This window comes from Episyrphus balteatus, chromosome 1, assembly GCF_945859705.1.
Source record: "Episyrphus balteatus chromosome 1, idEpiBalt1.1, whole genome shotgun sequence".
Taxonomy (NCBI): Eukaryota; Metazoa; Arthropoda; class Insecta; order Diptera; family Syrphidae; genus Episyrphus; species Episyrphus balteatus.
In genome coordinates this window covers 38,387,265-38,406,984 of record NC_079134.1, presented here as the reverse complement: position 1 = coordinate 38,406,984, position 19,720 = coordinate 38,387,265, and the positions used below count along the sequence as shown (strand labels likewise).

The following is a 19,720-nucleotide window of genomic DNA, read 5'->3' as shown; positions in this document are numbered from 1 at the left end:
ACGAACGCCTTTTCTGTTTCCTAAAAGTCGTCGACGAAGTTATAAACATAGGTATACCAAACGAGTACAACTTGGAAACGAAGGGGCTGTATAGTGTTGGTTGTTGTTTGGATAGTTTAGTGTAGCTAGTGTCTTGTAAACAATTAAAGATGTTTTAGTACATAAACTTTAGACACGAAAGGTATAAGATGGTTTTCAAACCTTTCCCTGATGCTTCAGCTTATAGGAGAGTAAGCGACAAAAGGGTGGAGGGATGATGAGGTAGATAAGAGGTACAAAACATGAGGATATATAGATAAAACGTATAAAAGATGATTTTCCAGGATTTTGGGTTATGGTAATTTCCAGCTTTCACATTTCGTACAAAATCCTTTTTATACTATGTACACTCTCTCTCTCTCTCTCTTTCTCTCTGTTGCGAGGTGTTAAAGGGGATTTTCATTTTTGTCTTGGATTCAAAACGGAAGTAAAATTCTAGTCGTTGTTGTTATGTCGTTCTATTCTAGACGTCAACGACGTCGTAGGTATCCTGGTGTAAAAATCTATGGAATTATTTCAAGTATTTTTTTTTTTTTTGCACTTCTTTTTGTTTTACTTTCGTTTTTTTTTAAATATTTTTTGTTGCTTGTCTCTTTTGAGCTTGAGTAGGTACTCATCTCATATAAGCTGATTGCAAAAAACAAGAGTGAGAGTGATTAAGGATTTTTGGAATTTTTCCGATTTTCGTATTTCTTTTTTTTGTGTTGGAATTTAAGACAAAGAAGATATGGAATACCAATACAAAAAGGATTTATGAGAATCAAATAAAAAAAAATTGAAAATTGGTAAATACGATGGAAATCATCAGAAAATGTAAACGGTTCAATGAATAAATATTGAATTTAAACCCTAAAATATGAAGATTTTCATTTTTTTTTTTTGAGATTTATTTGGATTAATTCGGAGGAATGACAATGTTAAATAATAATGCAAATGAATATTTTTGTATTTTGATTTTCGGTCCTCTTAGTTCAAATTCGTCAACATCAAGAAATAAGGTGTTTAAGACCGTCTTCAGTAGAAATTCAATTTATAAAGCTTCGACACCCTTTTAACTCTTTATTGGGTTTTTAGAAATGGTTTAATAGGACTTCTAACGAATTAAGAACTGACTGTAAAGTAAAAAGTGGTGGTTAATCTCTTGTAGTTTTTAACTTTCCATATTAATAAAATATGCTTTTCAGTGATTTAATTTCATAAATTAAAACGGATATTTATTTTACAAATAAATTAGCTTGAGGTCAATTTCATGTATACAGCTTTTTTATAGCCTTTAATGCAGAACCAACAGTATATCGTACAAAAATAATCTTTCAAATGGCTCGAAATTGTGTGAAACAATATTTTCAATTAATATTATTTAATAAATATTCAATTCTACGACAATTTACTCTAATATCGTATATATCGTATTTACGATATTCTTGAATTATGTGTCAAACTTTTTGGTTCAATTAAAATTTCGCTTAAAATTGTATTATTTTGAATTTTTAAATATCGTTTTTGTCTTCCACTCATAAATCAAGTTATGTATAAAATTTTAAATTTTTTGTGCTTCAACTTTATAGACAAAAATACGAAGAAAATTTGCTTGATAACTTCACATGTTTTTTGATAGAACAAAAACTAAATTACCATTGATAGAATTTTTGATAATATCTACATTGATAACCAAAGACATCGTGAGATTTTGCCATTTCATGGTCCACAATGGTCAAAATTACGAAAAAATGGTTGTAAATTGTGTGAAACAACGTTAAAATACTTAATTCTTCAATGAATATTTAATATACCGACTAATTGCTCTAATATCGTAAATATCGTATTTACGATATTCTTATTTTTTGTGTCAAATATACTCAAAATCCTTGATATAACCGAAAATATTGGTCAAAACTGTATTATTTTGAATTTTTAAATGCGGTTTTTGGTTCACACTCATTAATCTTGCTATAAAAAAAACTATTTCAATATTTCTTAGCTTATTTCTTTGTTACTTGTTTTCCCTCCATAAATTAAGTAAAGTAAATTCAAATCACTACCGATCAAATAACCCTTCTCTACGAACTACACACATTATATTAAATAGGTATCTTCTAATGTACCTCTAATAAGCTAGCTATAAAACCTAAAAATAGCTTATATACCACTTACAACAACTTATTCGGAAGTCAAGTGGAAATCCGGCGCTAAGTTGACAACAACCCCAAGTGACCTACTTCCGCATATATAAAGTGTGAATATGCATAGCATAAGCTAATATATTGAGTTTAGACATGCGAATAATTTTGTGTGTGCGATGTTATTTTTTCGTATACAGAATAACTACTTATATCATGGTGTGACATTAGGGATTCATTTATCCTCTTTTTTTTATAGAACAACAAAAACGATTCAACTTCAAACCTCTTTTGCTTGTAATAAAATTAATTCAAAAGGAAAACATTTTTTTGTCAAGGATATTCTCCTTTTGACAGATAAGCTAATGAATCATATCGAACACCTGTCAATGGATAAATAATTATTATTTTGTCTAGCCGCATGTTTATTTCGCATTCATCAATATTGTGTATCTATAGAATTTCAATGACGATCAAGCACATCACACAGACAATAGGGAACTTATCAGATTTCATCAAAAATTCGTATACGTTTGACTGCGGTAGGTAGAAATATGTGCCTTAAGTTCAAGACTTATTAAAGCCTATCGATTCACATGTTGGTATTTGTATGCTATTTTGTCAATATACAATTCCTACATTCATATCTACCGACTGACAGACACATGGCGGTTATTAAAATTCATCAAGGACTCTCGTTTATTGAAGGTTATTTTTTTTTTTTGCTTTGTGATATGAGAGACTATTTTACTCATATCAGTGAAAGCCATATACCCAACAGAGGAGGTACGAGGAACGAACCAACGAACCCCCACGCGCACATTAAATTCGATGTTATTAAATAAAAGAATTGGAGAAGAGAAAAAAAAATCAAACAAACAACGAATTCGTGTGCAACACGCCATGCTGATGAAGTTGAATGAAATTCCAAACACATGCCACGCAATGGACTTTGTTATCGACAACAAGGACGACCATGCGACCAACCAACGCACAAATGAGGACGACAAACAAAAAAAAAAATAAGAAAACAAAAAAAAATTACCTACAAGAAAATAGCAATGGTGATGGCGGGTGATGCGTCTTATCAGATTTTCAATAATGTGCTTAATCGGCTATTAGATTGACGACTTGCGTGATGTAGGTTGGTATTTATTGCGTAGAAACTTTTTCTACACATAAAAATTTCTGTAAATTTTTCAAAGAAAGGGATTTATTTAATAAATGAGAAGCCTATACAACAAGGACACAGCACACATGCTGATATAAAGATATAATTTTTGTTTATAGGTTTTATCTTAAGGACTATTGCAGGCGGTTTTTCAATATTTCAACACTTATTGGGACTTGGGTAGAAAATTGAGGAAAGAGACTATTGATTTTAGGGTTCACAGTATAATTATTTTGGAATTCATACCAAAATAATGGTCAGTATAACAACTATTTACTCTAATATCGTAAGTATAGTACTTAGGATATTCTTATTTTTTTTATGTCAAAAACACTCATAAACACAAATCGTGTTATAACTGATATGTATCTGACTAAATAATCCTTGTTTTAAGCATGAAGAGCAACAGCAGCACAGTTTTTTTTTCTTTTAACTTGATATCGTACGAATATCTTCTTCAAAATTGCTGTTAGTTGAGTAAAAAAACGTTCTTAGTGTTTATTATTAACTAAATAGTCAATATAACAACTATTTACCCCAATATCGTAAATATCGTATTTACGATATTCGTAATTTTTATAAAATAACTCAGAATTATATGATGTAAACGAAAAATTTTGCTAAAAACTGTATCATTTTAAAATTTTAAAAATAACGTTCAACTCAAAGGTTCAATATGGAAGCAGTACAGTTTACATCTTGTTTCGAGGGCAACTAACGTCAAACCTTTATTTGTCAATTCGCTCAGGATAAAAAAAAATTCTAAAATATGGCAACTTTAACTATTGACGGGAAAAAAAAGCGGTAACCTCAGAAGGTTTTACTTTTTTCTGCAATATATTGCAATTTTCCATTATAATTTTACTCTTTTTGAGGCTTTGCCATTGAGTATTTCAATGATTGGTATAAACTGGTCTAATACACAAAACAATATATTTTTTAATAAGATTTGTATAAAAAGTAATATGAATATGTTTTGAAACTAATTTGTTTTGTTATAAAAGGTACATAATAGGGCCAACCACTGATTGGTATAAACTGGTCTAAAACATAAAGAAACCAAAAAAGATTGAAAAAAACAATTTTGACAACTATCGCTTTAGCCGATTCAACTTTTTGTACTTTTGGCTTAAGCCGATTCAACTTCGATTCAACTATTTGGTACTTGAATTATGAGCTAATTGGTGCAAATGACTTATTTCTGAATACGAATTCCTTTAAGGGCCGTTATTAAAAGTCGAACTCAATATTGGTAGAAAAAAACCAAAAACATTTTATTTAGATTTTCTTTTTGATTGGTATAAACTGGTCTAAAACACAAAATTCTTTCTTTGTCAGTTAAACAAGCCAAACATAAATGCTTATGAAGTAACACCTGATCATGAAAAATTAAATTGAGATATCTGTTGATTGGTATAAACTGGTCTAAAACACACGTTAACCAATTTTGTATGAGATTTTCAATCGAATTTCTAAAAATTTACTTTATAATTAATATTTCTGACATTGGAAGTAACAAAAAGTAAGAAATATATAAAATTTGGTACTAGAGTTAAGCGCGTGATTGGTATAAATGACTTTTTATTGAATAAAAATGTATTTAAATATCATTTGTGTACATTCAACACCATATTAGCAGACAAAGACATCACAAAAAGTTTAGTGAGATATTTTCTGATTGGTATAAACTGGTATAATCCACTTAAACCAAAAAAAAAAACACACAAATAATTTGTTTATTTTCTTGAATATCATAGAACTTTCATTTCGAGCACAACCAAACATATAATATACATTTTATTTTCATTTATATGAGTCAAATGAGCCACTTATTGTATATTATATCTGCCCCTGATGTCCTATCAATACCAAACCTAATTTCTTCTGTTTTTTTTTTTTTTCTTTTTCATAAAACAAATACCAATAAAATGTCCTAAGAACCAACAATATAACGGCTCCCTATAGTGCAAACAAAACCATCCCATTCAAAAAAAAAAAAAAAAAACGGAAGTGCAAATGCTAATGTGTCTTATACGCAATGATACTGATCAGCATTCGTATTATGAGACTTAGAGAGGGTGAATAATATTATTCAGTTTCCTTTCGCTTTTTTTTTTTGTTGCGTGTCCTTTTTTTATGCGAAGAAAATTGATGGGGCTCTTCTCTTCTGGATGATGGTTAAACGTATATAAATATAGAATGCTGACATTCAACTTCGTTGCGAGTAATTTCATTCGATTGCGTTTGGAATACTAAAAAACAGCGTTAGGCAATTGAAGGCTCATACAAAAAAAAAGACAAAGAAGGAGAGAAAATGGAAATGGTATTGAAGAGGAAGTGAGAGAAAATGATATAAAACAAGGTAGGTAGTCGTTCGTTGTCGGCGTCGTCTTAAGGAGTAGGTAGTACTATAAGCCTGATGTGATTTGAATTTTCCAATCTGAATTGCTAAACGACACTTTAAGGACTTTGTGAACTTTTTTTTTTATTTTCGTTTTGTATTTATATTTCTACTCATGGTACAGCAAAGTCAGCAGCATTTAATAGAACTGAACTCGGATGTGGACTCGTCCTCTGATGGACTTAATATTTTCTCTCTTTCTCCTTACGCGCCTTTGGAAACATTGAGATTTGTTTTGGCAGGGGAACATAGCGCTTTCAATTTCCGTTTTTGCTTGCTTCATTCCTATTATAATATTCTCTGCCTTTAGTTTTGATGTTGATTGTGGAAAGAGGAATGTATTTTCGTTCAGATTAATATCGTAATCATTGTTGGGAAATGTGCGTGTGCTACTGTTACTGCTATACCAGCTTGGTACTTTCACCTCTTGGTTAATTGAGCACGCACTTAAGAGGAATTTCGAAAATTTACATTCATTTTACAAGGACCTCGTCCTTCTCCATCCATTTACTATTACTCAAACTCTATGGAAAATATCTTTCGGTATTTTCTGGGAGGGGCGGAATAGTGGGCAAGGATCTCAATTCAAAAACATTCAAAAACAAACCTTCGTCGCTGTGGAATGAATATAAAATATTGATGAGGACGAGAATACGATGACAGGAGGAAGCAGTGGAACGATTTTGCTTAAAAAAGGACTCTTAATATCAAACTAGAGGACTTTTCTAATTTGTGTGTTTTTAGCTTTTTGTGTACGTTGATGATGGCGATGGCGATTTCCGAAAGAGAATTCAAATCACTCCAATGAGCAATAATAAACACGAAAACAAGGAATTTATTCGTTTTCAAAGTCATACCTTTGCCGAAAATTTAGAAATTCACCTCACATCCTTTTGAGCGGATGTTTGGATAATCGTCTTATTGTGTAAATTTTCTCAATTTTTTTTTCGTTGAGTCTTGTTTGTTGTTTGTTTGTTGTTGTTGTTTTTGTTTTTGTTTTAAGTTGTTGTTTTGAGTAGTCCTTAGTCCTTGCTTGCTATTCACAGAGTTTCAAGTGCGCGCGTATAATATATATAAATTGAAATTGAATTTAAATGAGGACACAGTGAGCTGGAGCTGAGTTGTTGTTATTGTTGTTGTTTGTCCATGAGTTTAACACATATTTAATTTTAAGGAGCAAAAGATGTCCGTTTTCACACCTACACACCTATCTCTCCACCTATATCATCCTGTTTATTCACTTATAATTGCTGAATAGGGATTTGTATACAAGCGCTGCTGAATTGTGTGTTGTTTTTTTTTCACACGCCATCCTACTTGGAGTAATTTAAAACAATAGCGCATTAATTCATTCGTATTATGGAATTCAATTTGTATTTTTGGGATCCTGGTTCGGGGGAAAAAAGGGTGTTTTTAAACCATCCCTACTTTTTACCGAGGATATGCTATAGTATAACCCCTCGAATGGTCGCGATGGTTTTGTTGTGTTTTTTTGGATTTTGTGTGTTTTCACGAATAATTTGTGATATTTTTGAGGGATTAGAAATTGTGCTTGTGGACGTTTGGTAAAATAAGCTTACAATATTATAAAGCCTCCGAGGGAGTAAAAGTTTGTGTTGTGTTGAGTTGAGTGCGGGACTTGTTTTTGTTTTAGATTAATTAAAATTCCATAAATTTGAATTTAGCACCCTCAGAGTTTAGTTGATGAAGTTTCATGATGATGTTGATAGGGGAGGTCGTCATCGTTTGCTGTTGAGAATGGTAATTGTAATAATGGGTGATGGTGATGATTGTACTTTAATTGATGTTTCCTTTTTTTGTGTTTTTTTTTTTTTTTTTTATTTAGGGGGTACTTAGAAAAAGGCTTTAGGCAGTTTAGTCTAAGTTTAGAGATAAATATGGACGATTTAACGAGATAAGTAGATATATAGATAGAAAGTTTAGAATTTAGTATTTATGTGAAATCTTTTAGTTGAGAATTAATCCTAGAATTTACGATTATTTTTTAAATACTCAAATCCTTGGTAAAGAATAGACTAGAGACAATAACTGTGTTAACCTATAGAACGTCGAATCTAGGAACTTCTTACATATCCATAAAGGTACCTAAAGATATTGAATAGTTTAAGAACAAGTTAGATTTCAAGCAGTTAATTAAATCACGACATAAAGAAAATAAACCTATATATCAAGTTGCTTCATATTTTTGGTCATAAGATCGAAATTTTAAAAATTAAAGGTAAATTCAATAACGGCAAATATGAGTGAAAAACAAAAACGATATTTTAAAATTCAACAAAATGCTGTTTTAACTAAAATTTTCGATTACATCATAGTATTATAAGTGTTTTTGACAAAAAAATAATTAATATCGTAAATACGTTATTTACGATATTACAGTAAATAGCCATTATATCGGACATTCATTTAAGAATTTATATTTATACCAATTTTTTCGAATTCGGGCCATTGTTGACCATGAAATGGTTTAAAATTTCTTAATATTTTAATTTATCATCAAAATTTCATCTAAATGAATGGTTATTTTGTTTAATTTTAGCACAATATAAAGTTGGGTAACTTGCAAGCCAAATTCTCGTCATGTTTTTATCCATTACGTTGAAACACAAAAATTAGAAACTCCCTGACTTAAAAGATGAGAGGAAACCAAAAACGATATTACAAAATTAAAAAAAAATTCAGTTTTGACAAAAATGTTTGGTTATACATAAAATTCAGAGTGTTTTTACATAAAAATAAGAAATATCGTAAAAACGATATTTACGATATAAAAATAAATTGTTATTAAATTGAATATCTATAATGATATACAATAAAAATGTTGTTTCAAACCATTTACAGAAATTTGGTGAAAATATTCTTTACGATATAGACTTTATTCTGCGTTAAGGTCTAGTAAAGCTGTATTAAAGTTGATCGTTACATAATATTGACCTCAGGCTATGTTTTTAAAAATTAAATTCCATTTCTATAACCAAAATGAAAATGAAAAAAGATATGTAGATAGAAAGGATTAATTAAAATGTGATTTACACTATAAGACTTACGCTTTTAAAAATTTTTTTTTAAGATAAATGGCGTGCTTACCTGAAAAAAAAGAAAAAAAAAACAATTGATAAATATTCCAAATCTTTAACTAACATTTAAATATTTAATATATAGAGTCCCTTGATAACAACTAAAATAATTTAAGTGGAAGTCCTGAGAAAGAGCTAAAAACATTAACTTTTAAAACAAAATTATGAAGAAAAAAATAGTAAAACCAAGATGTTTATTTCCTTAAAACAAACTAAACAAGCCCAAGGACAGAAAAAAAGTAATTCCTAAATAAATTTAAATAAAATTATCCTTAAAAATGAGATTCCAACAAACAAAAAAAAAATGTTGAAAAAAAAACAAAATAAATAAACCTGACATTTTATTATGCTGGTATACTATAAAAGCTTATTATCTCCGGGGAGGCTTTCTAATCACTAATTAACTCTAAAATCCTTAAATTTGTTGTGCACCGTTAAAAGAGGATCATAGTATTACGATTTTTCCTATTTATATACCCTGTTATCTAAAAAAAAACCTTAAATAAAACCCAACACCTTGTTAAACCCCCCTCCGAGGTCGCTGCACCATTTATTATAAATTATACCTATATCTTTATTGTATATAGCTTTTAGCGTGTGGCGCCCACTTAAGAAGGATTAAACTCAAGAAAAATATCTGCCCCATTAAATGAGACCTGAAAATTGGCTATAGCTTAGCTGTCTATCAATTACGCCCACACGTCAATATGGTGTCCTCTTCTTTTTCTTTTAACTTTTTTTTTTTTTTTGTTTTGTTTGTTTTGTATTTTTCTATTGATTTTGTGAAACCATCAGGAAGCTTATACACACACACTCACAAACACGCAATTTCTCCACCTCTTAATCTAAATTCCAATTTACGCCCAAATTAGTTAAGTCCTTCGTTTCCTGATAAAGCTTTTTCATTCTAAACAAAAAAAAGAGACAAAAAAAGAAAGAAAAATCCCCAAACCTATTTATAGACTGTTCCATGTGTTTCCAAGTTTTTACAACCTCCACAACACATTGACAATAGAAACAAATACAAACATAAAAAGAAGAAGAAAATAGTGATTTATCAGCTGAATCAACTTAGATGACAATAGTGTGCGAATTAACCTGCCGCTGGCCTGATATTTATCCTTTTCGTCCTTCGTTTTCTCTCAACTACAAGTTCAGTAGTTATATACTGGCACCTTCATTGCTAGCGCCAAATAATATTACATTTCTATATGTTGTCTTCTCGTATATCCTTTGTATCTTTTCGCATTGATTCATTACCAACAGCATTAAGCTGAGAAGCCAAAGAAATAAAATGACAAAAATAAATCCAAAAAAATACAAAAAAAAAAAAAATGAAAGAAAAAACAACAAAAAGGATGATTTTGAATTTGAACTTTCTCGAAATTCCAAAGAGAAAAAAAATAAATAAATATATAACCTCAAGAAAAATTTGTTAAAGATCGAAACTTAGATCAGAAAGGTCACTTTTTCGACAAAAGGCTGGTACATTGTTAAGAAAAAATTACAAAAAAAAAACATAAGAAAAAAAAAATACAAAGATGTTTCAAATAAGAGAACTAAGAAAGAAGAAAAGTCAAGAAAACGAAGAACGAAGAATGAAGTAATGTGGAAGGAAAGCCATTTGTCCATTGTCCTACCTTTATAAACTATCGACATTAATCACAGCTACTTGTTCCTCTAGTTCGGTTTTTTTTTTTTCTTTCTTTACTTTCTTTTCTTCTTCATGTTGGTATTTTTTTTGGGGATAAAAGATGTTCCATATTGAATCAGGGTGAGGTTGTCGGTCATGCGGGCATGTTTTGGGATTTATTTTATATTTTTTTTTCTTCTATTTTTTATGGGTTGCGAAAGGAAAATCAAGATTGCAGTAAGAAAAAAAAAGGAAATTGAATGGAATCAAATAATATCTAGAATCAGTTCTTGTAATAAAGGAAAAAACCTTTCGAACTGAAACAGAAATTTCTCTAAATTAATATACGTATTGGAGAATTCCAGATGCATCGTTCAATGGAAAACAGGTCAAGGTTATTAAGCTATTACTGACAGATGATTGAAGTTCAAAATTGGGAATTTAAAAAAATCTGAAAAATACTAAGCCACAAAAAAAAATTCCGTAGACATTGGAAAAAGTAAAGTTTTCTTTGTTACTGAGCTTAGTTAATGTTCAGCCGAAGTTCTGTTTTGGATCTCCCGATGGTATAGACTCCGTCTATATTTTTGTTTTAAACGTATTTCTTGAGATATTCTAATAGCTCATAACTCAACTTTGTTTGTCAGCGAGGTTAGAACCATTCTTCTTCGGACCCATTTAAAAAACTCAAATTTTTTGCTTTGTGTTTGAAAGGTTTTAATGAATAATTTTATTATAATTTTTCTTAAGCTTCAAGCGTTTTCAAGACAAAATTTTCTAGTTTTTTTTTCAGATTAGTTTAAAAATTAGTAAATTTTGCCTTGCAACAACGATTATGAGTGTTGACTTGATTCTAATACTTGACACCGTATAGATTATGGTAAAGGCACATATCTTTTGTGTTTTCCAATAGTTCCAATGGCTTTCTTATTTGGCATTGAAATTTTGAAAGACTTCTTCGAAAATGTTAAAATTGGAAAAAAAAAAATGTTTATTTGTTTTGCGGTTTTGAGATAAATCATGCACAATCATCGATGACGTGGTTTTATCACTTGACTCCGTGTAAATTATGGTTAAGGGACATATCTACTATGTTTTCTAATAGTTCTCATGTCTATGTTTTAAGTTGGTGAAACTTTGAGACACTTCTTCGAACATGTTCAAATTGAAAAAAGTATAATTTTTGCTTTAAGTTTTTCATTTGTTTGGAAACTAGTTAGTCTAGTGTTAAAGATATTTACAGGAAAGCTAAAAATAAAAAAATCTTTTACCACTTTGACGTTATACTATTTCTTCCATGTGGATAACGGTTAAGGGACATATCTTATATATTTTCTTATAGTTCCCGTGTCCGTACTATTTGTCTGTAAAATGTTGGAACACTTCTTCGAAATGTTAAAATTGAAGAAATATTTGATTTTGTTAACTACGAGTTACAGGAATTTAATAAAGACTTTTCATTTCAGCCAAAACCAACAATTAATGGTTTCTCTAATAGATTATCTATTCCTTTTTTCCAGGTTCACACTTCTTAAATTAAAACCCTTTTAAATTCTAAATTCTTCAAACATAAGCTTTTTTCGTAAAACAGTATCATTTCTTGGGTTCCGTTCTTTAAAATAAAAGTGATGATCAAATTTTCCCATTTACCAAATGTAATGTATTTTGAATGTTCACATAGGTACTAAATACTACCCTCTTTTATACATTTTTGTTTAAAACTTGAAACTATAACCCAAGACTTATGTTATGACCATATACCTTTTTCCAAAAATAAAAAAGAAAGCCCTATTTTCTAAAGGCATCTCCGAAAAATGCCGCACATATTCATGAAAAAATTTTACTTTACATTTTTGAACCGTTTTATACCATTTCTTATACCCCAAACATATATATTTAGACATTATTCATTCAGTCCTAAAAAAATATATATATAAACATTTAAGTATCTTCTTTTTTTTTTTTTTTTTTTGTTAAGAAAATTCCAAACGAACCATATTCAAAAAGTCTTAATAAATATTGAAAAGGAACAAAAATAAAATTTAAAAGCCTCCCCCCAAACCAAAATTTCTTTAGATAAATATTTTCCTTTTTTTTCTATACAATTCAACAAACCCCCTTAACACCCCCTCTAAAAACAACAAGAATAATATTAATATTGTGTGGCACACAAAATTCAACAAGAAATTCTCATGATTTAACCCGTTTTGCTATATGCTCAAGCTCATGCTCATACAACCAGAAAAGTACCAAAAGCACTTAAATATTTTGACCTCCATCACCTCTCATATATAATGACGGGCAGATAACCCCCGAGTACTTAAATAAAACGGCCACATAAAAAGCACTAGCCTCATATCTACACACATCTATATGAAGCTATACCGTCATCATCATCCCAACTCAGGCCCTCACACCCCCCCCCCCCCCCCTCCCTAAAATCCTCTTCCTTTGCATATTTAAAATTCTTTCTTTCTCCAAATGTGTATAGGTGTGAGTGTTTATAGGTTTTTCTCTTTGGCATATAATAGTCCTTCACTTAATACAGAAAAAAAAAAAAAAAAAACGAAAATAAAGAATCATCTCAAGCTCCGACATACAGAGAGAGGAGATTATAAGAGCCTCACTTTCTAGATAGAAGATAAAGGATATTATGTGTGTAGGTGTGTAGGATGTATAGGATCTCTCTATACTCGACCACACAATTTAAAAGAAAGAATTTTAGCCATTTTAAGCCTATTCAAGGACCGACATTCAACAGGATATTTATTTACACATTCATGCACATTTTCCTTCTTCGTGTCGTGTTGTGTTGTATGTTAGGTAGACCAGTTGTACCATAGAGCGAAAGGATTCTTCTTGTTCCTTGAACAATTGATGTACATATATAATTTTTTTTTTTTTTTTATTAACATCTAAATGTACAAAATGTCTATCTACATCAGAATTGTAGGCCTCTTCCTTGTCCATATCCACCTACATCACATTTTATACAACAAAAAGGACGACGACGACGACGACGTGTGCCTTATTTTCCACTTCGGAGCCAAACAACAATCGTTTATATGGCAAAAACACTCTAAGGAGCATTTATGGCAATGTGCAACGTTAAATATATTTTTTTTTTCGATCGGTGTCTTTGTATGTAGTTGGGGGAAAAAGGGGGATGAGATGTCCTTTTTTCTCACATTCATGCATAGAAGCAACACTCTAAAACAACTTAGAAGCATGATGCTGGTAGGAAAAATCTAGGAAAATGTTGTTTCTATTGTTGTTGATTCCAATTCAACTGCTGCGAGCTTATATAGCTCAACTTGTGCCGAGGCAAAGTGGAGTGTTGTAAATTACAGACACTTAACGTTGCTGCAGAAAAATCCCCACTTTCCTTCCCAAGTTTACATCTCACATCAGTTGTTTTTTTTTTTTGCTAGTTTTGTTCTACATACATCTCTTGGGCGATCCTTCGTCATTGTCGTTCTAAACAACTGGTGTGTGTTGTGTATATCGTGTCGTAGCAAGGATTCTAGCTTAGCCGAAAAATGCTTGCAGCAGTCATGTGATTGCGATGAATGCAGCAGTAGCATCTTTATGTTTTAAGTTTTTAAGAAGGGAAAAACAAAACTACTGGAAGAAAATGGATTGCCACATAAACACACAGACATAAAAAACATGTAAACATTCATTCATCCAGACAAAAAGTGCCTTAGGCCAAGAGGGGAAATTAAGTTTTTGGCCTCATTTTTAACCCTTTACAACCCGCAGTACTCCACAATCTACTGCTAGACCATTTTAGACGGATGTTATCTTCCAAGATTATATATATATTTTTTACTTTTTTTCTATTCTTAGAAAAGTTTTGGCTTCTTTATAGGGAGCAGACAATAAGCAGTTAAAGGCGCACACGAGTTAGAGAAAGGAAAGACCGGGAAGTTGCATTCAGGCTATAGGAATAAAAATAACTTTTTCTTTTTGTTTAGTTTCTTTTTCTTCCTTATAAAATTTGTTACTGTTACTTAATTTTATTGTAACGGGCGTCTATTACTATGTCACTGTGTTTTTAGGGTAGTTTTGTCACAAAAGTTTTCTTACAAAGAATTATATTCACTTGAGATTGCGTTGTATTCCTAAATCTAAGGGATTTAATATTGTGCAAAAAATGGCGCCCAACGTGGGATAATTTATATTTATTAAGTCAATTGTTGTGATTAAATTATGCAACAAGGTATTCACTTGACTTGAGGAGTGATGACTTTATGCATGAGTTCGGAAACCTGCTTAAAGTCATCGCGTGAAATTAAATTATTCGAGAATTTTTCTGTGATAGCAAAGGAAATTGAGCCGGGAAACACTGGTCTCTAGAAAATGCAAGAAAAATCTTAATTTTCAGCTTTTTTAACCATTTCGAAGAAGTGTTAGCAAATTTTACTGACAAATAGCTAAGACATGAGAACTATTAAAAAACGATAAAAATACCTACTTCTTTTCGGGAAAGTTTTTTTTGTTAAGTTCTCTGCTGGAAAACATCTTCGTCACTTAGACTTCCATTAATAACGTACATGGAGTCAATGGATAAAATCACGTTAGCGATGATGCTAGGAAATAGATTTCTTCATTTTTTTTCTTCACATTTTCGAAGAAGTGTCACAAAATTTCACTCACAAATAACACAGATATGGGAACTATTAGAAAACATAGAAGATATGTCCTTTAACCATAATTTACACGGAGTCAAGAGATAAAATCACGTTAGCGATGATGCTTGGTGTAGGAAATAAATTTCTTCATTTTTTTTCTTCACATTTTCGAAGAAGTGTCACAAAATTTCACTCACAAATAACACAGACATAGGAACTATTAGAAAACATAGTAGATATGTCTTTTAATCATAATTTACACGGAGTCAAGAGAGAGAATCACCTCAGCGATAATAGTGCATGATTTATCTCAAAAACGTAAACAAAAAATATTTTTTTTTTCAATTTTAACATTTTCGAAGAAGTCTTTCCAATTTTCACTGACAAATAAGACAGACACAGGAACTATTGGAAAACATAAAAGATATGTCTGTTAATCAGTATCCATGCGGAGTCAAGTGATAAAATCAAGTCAACACTCATAAGTCTAGTTTCAAGACAAAAATTATTGTTTTTTTACACTAATTTGAAAAAAAAAAACTAGAAAAATTGTTTTGAAAACGCTTGAAAGTTGACAAAAAATGTTATCAAATAAATGAAGTAAGACCTCTCAAACATAATTTTATTTTTTTAATGATTTCGAAGAATAGTGTTAGAATCTCACTGATAAACAAAGTTGAAGAAGAAACTATAAGAATATCTTCACAAATACTTTCTTTGACAAAATTATATACCTACGGAGTCAAGACCGAAGTACCTAAAAAAAAGTACCTGAACATAGGTTAAAAAAAAAATAAAAACCAGATGATTGTCCATTTTTATGAGGATACACCATTTATCGATATACACCATGTCTTTAATCCTAAACTGCTTCATATAATAATTGTTATCCTCTGATTGTATCATTTCCTTATTTATTTTACTTTTTTTTTCTATTTCATTGATATTTCTTCGTGTACTATTTCTGTCAGAAGACCACAGAAAAGAATAGTCCTTAATCGTTGCAATAAAAAAAATAAATAAGTAAAACAAAAACTCCTGACAAAAGAACTTTCGCTTTGCTCATATTGCGATGCCACTGTCCGAAATAGTATTTTTGTAGAATAAAAGTGTTAGTATAGAATTGTTATAGTCATCGTGTGTTAGAAGAAATCTAAAAGGACGACGATGAAAACTACAACGACGACGACTGTGATTGCTAAACATACCATACTTAGAACAAAAATTCTCAATTTGCACTTTTTCACTTCTCTGTCTTAGGTATTTTTTTTTTTTCTATGTGATATGTCGTTGTTCTATTTTCTTTTTTTTTCAATGTTCATTAGATTCTTTTTGCCAAGAACAAGGACATAAGATAAATAGAAAAGATGAAGAGGAGAAAAAGGAAGAAGAAGAAGAAAAAAAAGGAAGTGTGGTGGTTATTTCAGGAACTTAAATGCACTTAATGGTAAGCAATTTGTGGGTGTCGACGACGACGACGAAGAAGATGACAAAGACAAGGACGAACGACGACGAAGACTATGACTATAGCAATGATGATGGCAATGGCGACGACTATGTTAGTGGGTGGGTTATAAAGAAATTGAGCTGACACAGTGCCGATATGTACGCGCAGTATGTACTTAAATATATATTTTTTTTCTGTCGTTTAAGGACATTTTTTTTACTTTAAATAAAACAAAAAAAAAAAAATTTAGTGCTTGTGTGTTAATTTTTTGGATTTTTTTTTTGCCGAAAGGAGAAAGATCCTTCTTTGTGTGACCCGAATCGTTTTTTTTTATTAAATGACATCGAAGCCTTGCATCCTGATTCTCAATCGGATTTGTAGTAGCATCTTTAAACTGAAAGGGGGTTTCTTTTAATTGATTTTAAAATTTCCGCACTTTTTTCTGCTGTTCTGCTGTTTTTTCGTTTGGTGATTTTCGTCCTTTTTTGTAGAAAAGAGGAATCGCTATTGCTTAAGGAATGGAGAAATGCAGATAAAGACTTTCGATACGAAAATATCCTTTAAATTTTTTTAACTTCGTTGGTTTTTGACTTTAAGGAGCTTGAAGCTAAAAAGGATCCTTATGGATGTGACCTATTCTCAAAAGCTCTAGTTTAGACTTTGGGTTTTTTTTTTGCACAAAGCCTGATATATTTTTAAAAAATTCTTTGAAATTGCGGGTCAGTTGATTCAACCGCATACAATGCCGCATCTTTTTCATTTAATTTCAAATTATTTTCAACATAAAACCTAATTTTCATGATAAAAAACATAAACAGAGAAAAAAAATACAATAATAAAAAAAAAATTCACATAAAATGCAAATCTACTTTTCCTCGGGCAATATCCTTCATACTACTTCCTTTTTTATATTTATTTTTTTTGTTGTGTGTTTTGTATGGCTTGCCTGCGTTTGGGACTTTTTCAAAACATCAAATTTATATTCATTTCCATAAAAATATCGATACTATAGCCTGTTGTGAGTATACAAGGCAGATAAAAGCCTTAAAAATAAAAATATCTGCAGGGTTGAAAAAAATAAAAATATATTTTATTTAGTATCAAGGTATATGTTTGTATGTGTGTTAAAAGTCTAAGTGTCCTTTTTTTCCGGGTGTCCATGTTCATTTTCTATAAATATATCTAATACTTCATTGACTCTAAAAAAATAAAGCAACCTTCTTTCTTATTCCTTTTTTTGGATTGATACTTGTATGCTATTGCTTCTTCTGTTGTTCGATGACCTCGATATAATTTCTGCGTGTCAAGGATTTTTTGTCGTCTCTTTTTTTTTATTTTTAGTTTTCTAATCGGTATGAAGTCCTGATGTCCTTTGGTTGGTTTTATTTTTGAAAAAAGAAAATTTAATTTCGTTTCTTTTTATTTTAGACAATTTTCAGTTTCCTTTTCTAGATTTTTTTTTGATGACCAAAGCAGAAATTTTTATATAGAATTGTCAAATAATAAAATAGAACTCATTGCAGGGGGCACATGTGAGTTTGAAAATTTTTACTGGTTTATTTGGTTGAGAGAATTCATATAAAATGGCAAAAACACGTGCAAAGAGTTTGTTTTAAGGAGAGTCAATAAATAATTAACTTTTTAGGCTTTGAAAAACAACAAAATTAAAATTTTGGCAATTTTAATCTTTTACGAAGAAGTTTCATAAAATTTTACTGAAAAGAAATATTGGCATGGGAACTATTAAAAAATATAAATGGTAACTCTGTTAATCTTTATAAAGATTGAGTCAAGACTTATTGCCACTTTAAGGACAGTAATAGTTGTTGTTTGAAGGATGTTTTACCCGCTAGGCTAATTAGCGAGCAATTTTTGGAAATGCACTTGAAACGTGTAATAAACCTAATAATACATATGTAGCTCCGAAGAAGATTGTCATCACTTCAGTGGAAAATATGCTTGAGGTAGGAATTCAATAAAAATGCTTTACTGAGAAAAAAATTTCACAAGTCAAGAAATGGATTTTTTTTTGAGACGAAAGTTTTAAATAGTTTGAAAACATATGTTTGAAAGTGAAATGAAAGATTTTTTAATAAAAAAGACAGATCCTACAAAAAAAAAAAAAACACAAAAACAAAAATGCAAAAAAATTATAACCTCCGAAGAAGTGTAACTGATCTTCACTGGCAAATAATTTTTTGATAGGAACTATTAAAATGTCTGTAGAAATACTCTTGTGACATAAATAAATGCGGAGTCAAGTCCTGTGATGGATGGATCTTCTTTACCAAGCGAAGTTTTTATAAATCAAAAAAAAAAAAAAAATAAATAAATAAATCCGAAGAAGTGTAACAGATCTTCACTGGAAAGTATGTAATTTTTGAAAATGAACTATCAGAAAGTTTGTAAAAATAACCTTGTAGCATAAATAAATGCAGAGTCAAGTCTTGGGATCACTCAACAACTCATAAGAAGTGTTTCAAAAAGAATCATCCAAACTCAAAACTGATCTGGCAAGAAATTGTTCATTGCCTTGAATATAATAATAGCTATAAAATGTTATGAAAATTAAATAAAGCTAATAACGTACTAAGTTAAATACTTATCAATCAGAAACCTCAAACGAAAAAAAAAATATCAAGAAAAATTATTGATTCCGAAGAAGTGTGTTAAATCTTCACTGGTAGATAATCTTCATGCAGGAATTATTAAAGAACATTAATAAATATTATTCTAACGAAAATATATTCGGAGTCAAGTACTGGGATAACTGAATCAAGCGATAGGATCGCACAAATAGTAATAAGAGTACCTAGTTAGTTAGCTAATTATCAAAATTTAACACTAAGCATGAATACAATCACAGATATATCATGCTCAAAATTGGATAGTAAAAACGACAGTTAAAAAGTTTCTCATTAACAAAATGAATTTGAAAATCACAATAAAATGTGTGAAATAAAAGAACTGTGAAAGCATTTCAGTGGAAAACAAATTACACAAATGAAACACTTCAGAGACAATTTTATGTACGGTGTCAAGTGCTACGATCATACCAACAGTAGTAAATAAAAATTTTTGCTAAAAAGAATTTTCAAAAATTATCAAGCTAGGGTACGTTAGCAAGAATATTAGTTAAAAATTTAGAAAAATATGTCACAAAATGAACAAAAACTC

At 30.3% G+C, this 19,720-nt stretch overlaps 1 protein-coding gene and 1 long non-coding RNA gene across 4 annotated transcripts in view; both read right to left on the bottom strand.

Annotated features, from left to right (window-relative positions):
* The window catches only part of LOC129905543 (hemicentin-2-like), a 456,916-nt gene that overhangs the window by 251,782 nt on the left and 185,414 nt on the right, over positions 1-19,720 (bottom strand). The window lies entirely within an intron of this gene.
* The window catches only part of LOC129905544 (uncharacterized), a 113,398-nt gene continuing 94,208 nt past the window's right edge, over positions 531-19,720 (bottom strand). Inside the window, exon 3 of the long non-coding RNA XR_008770615.1 lies at positions 531-1,151. This is a non-coding gene — a long non-coding RNA (uncharacterized LOC129905544). The remainder of the gene's footprint in view (positions 1,152-19,720) is intronic.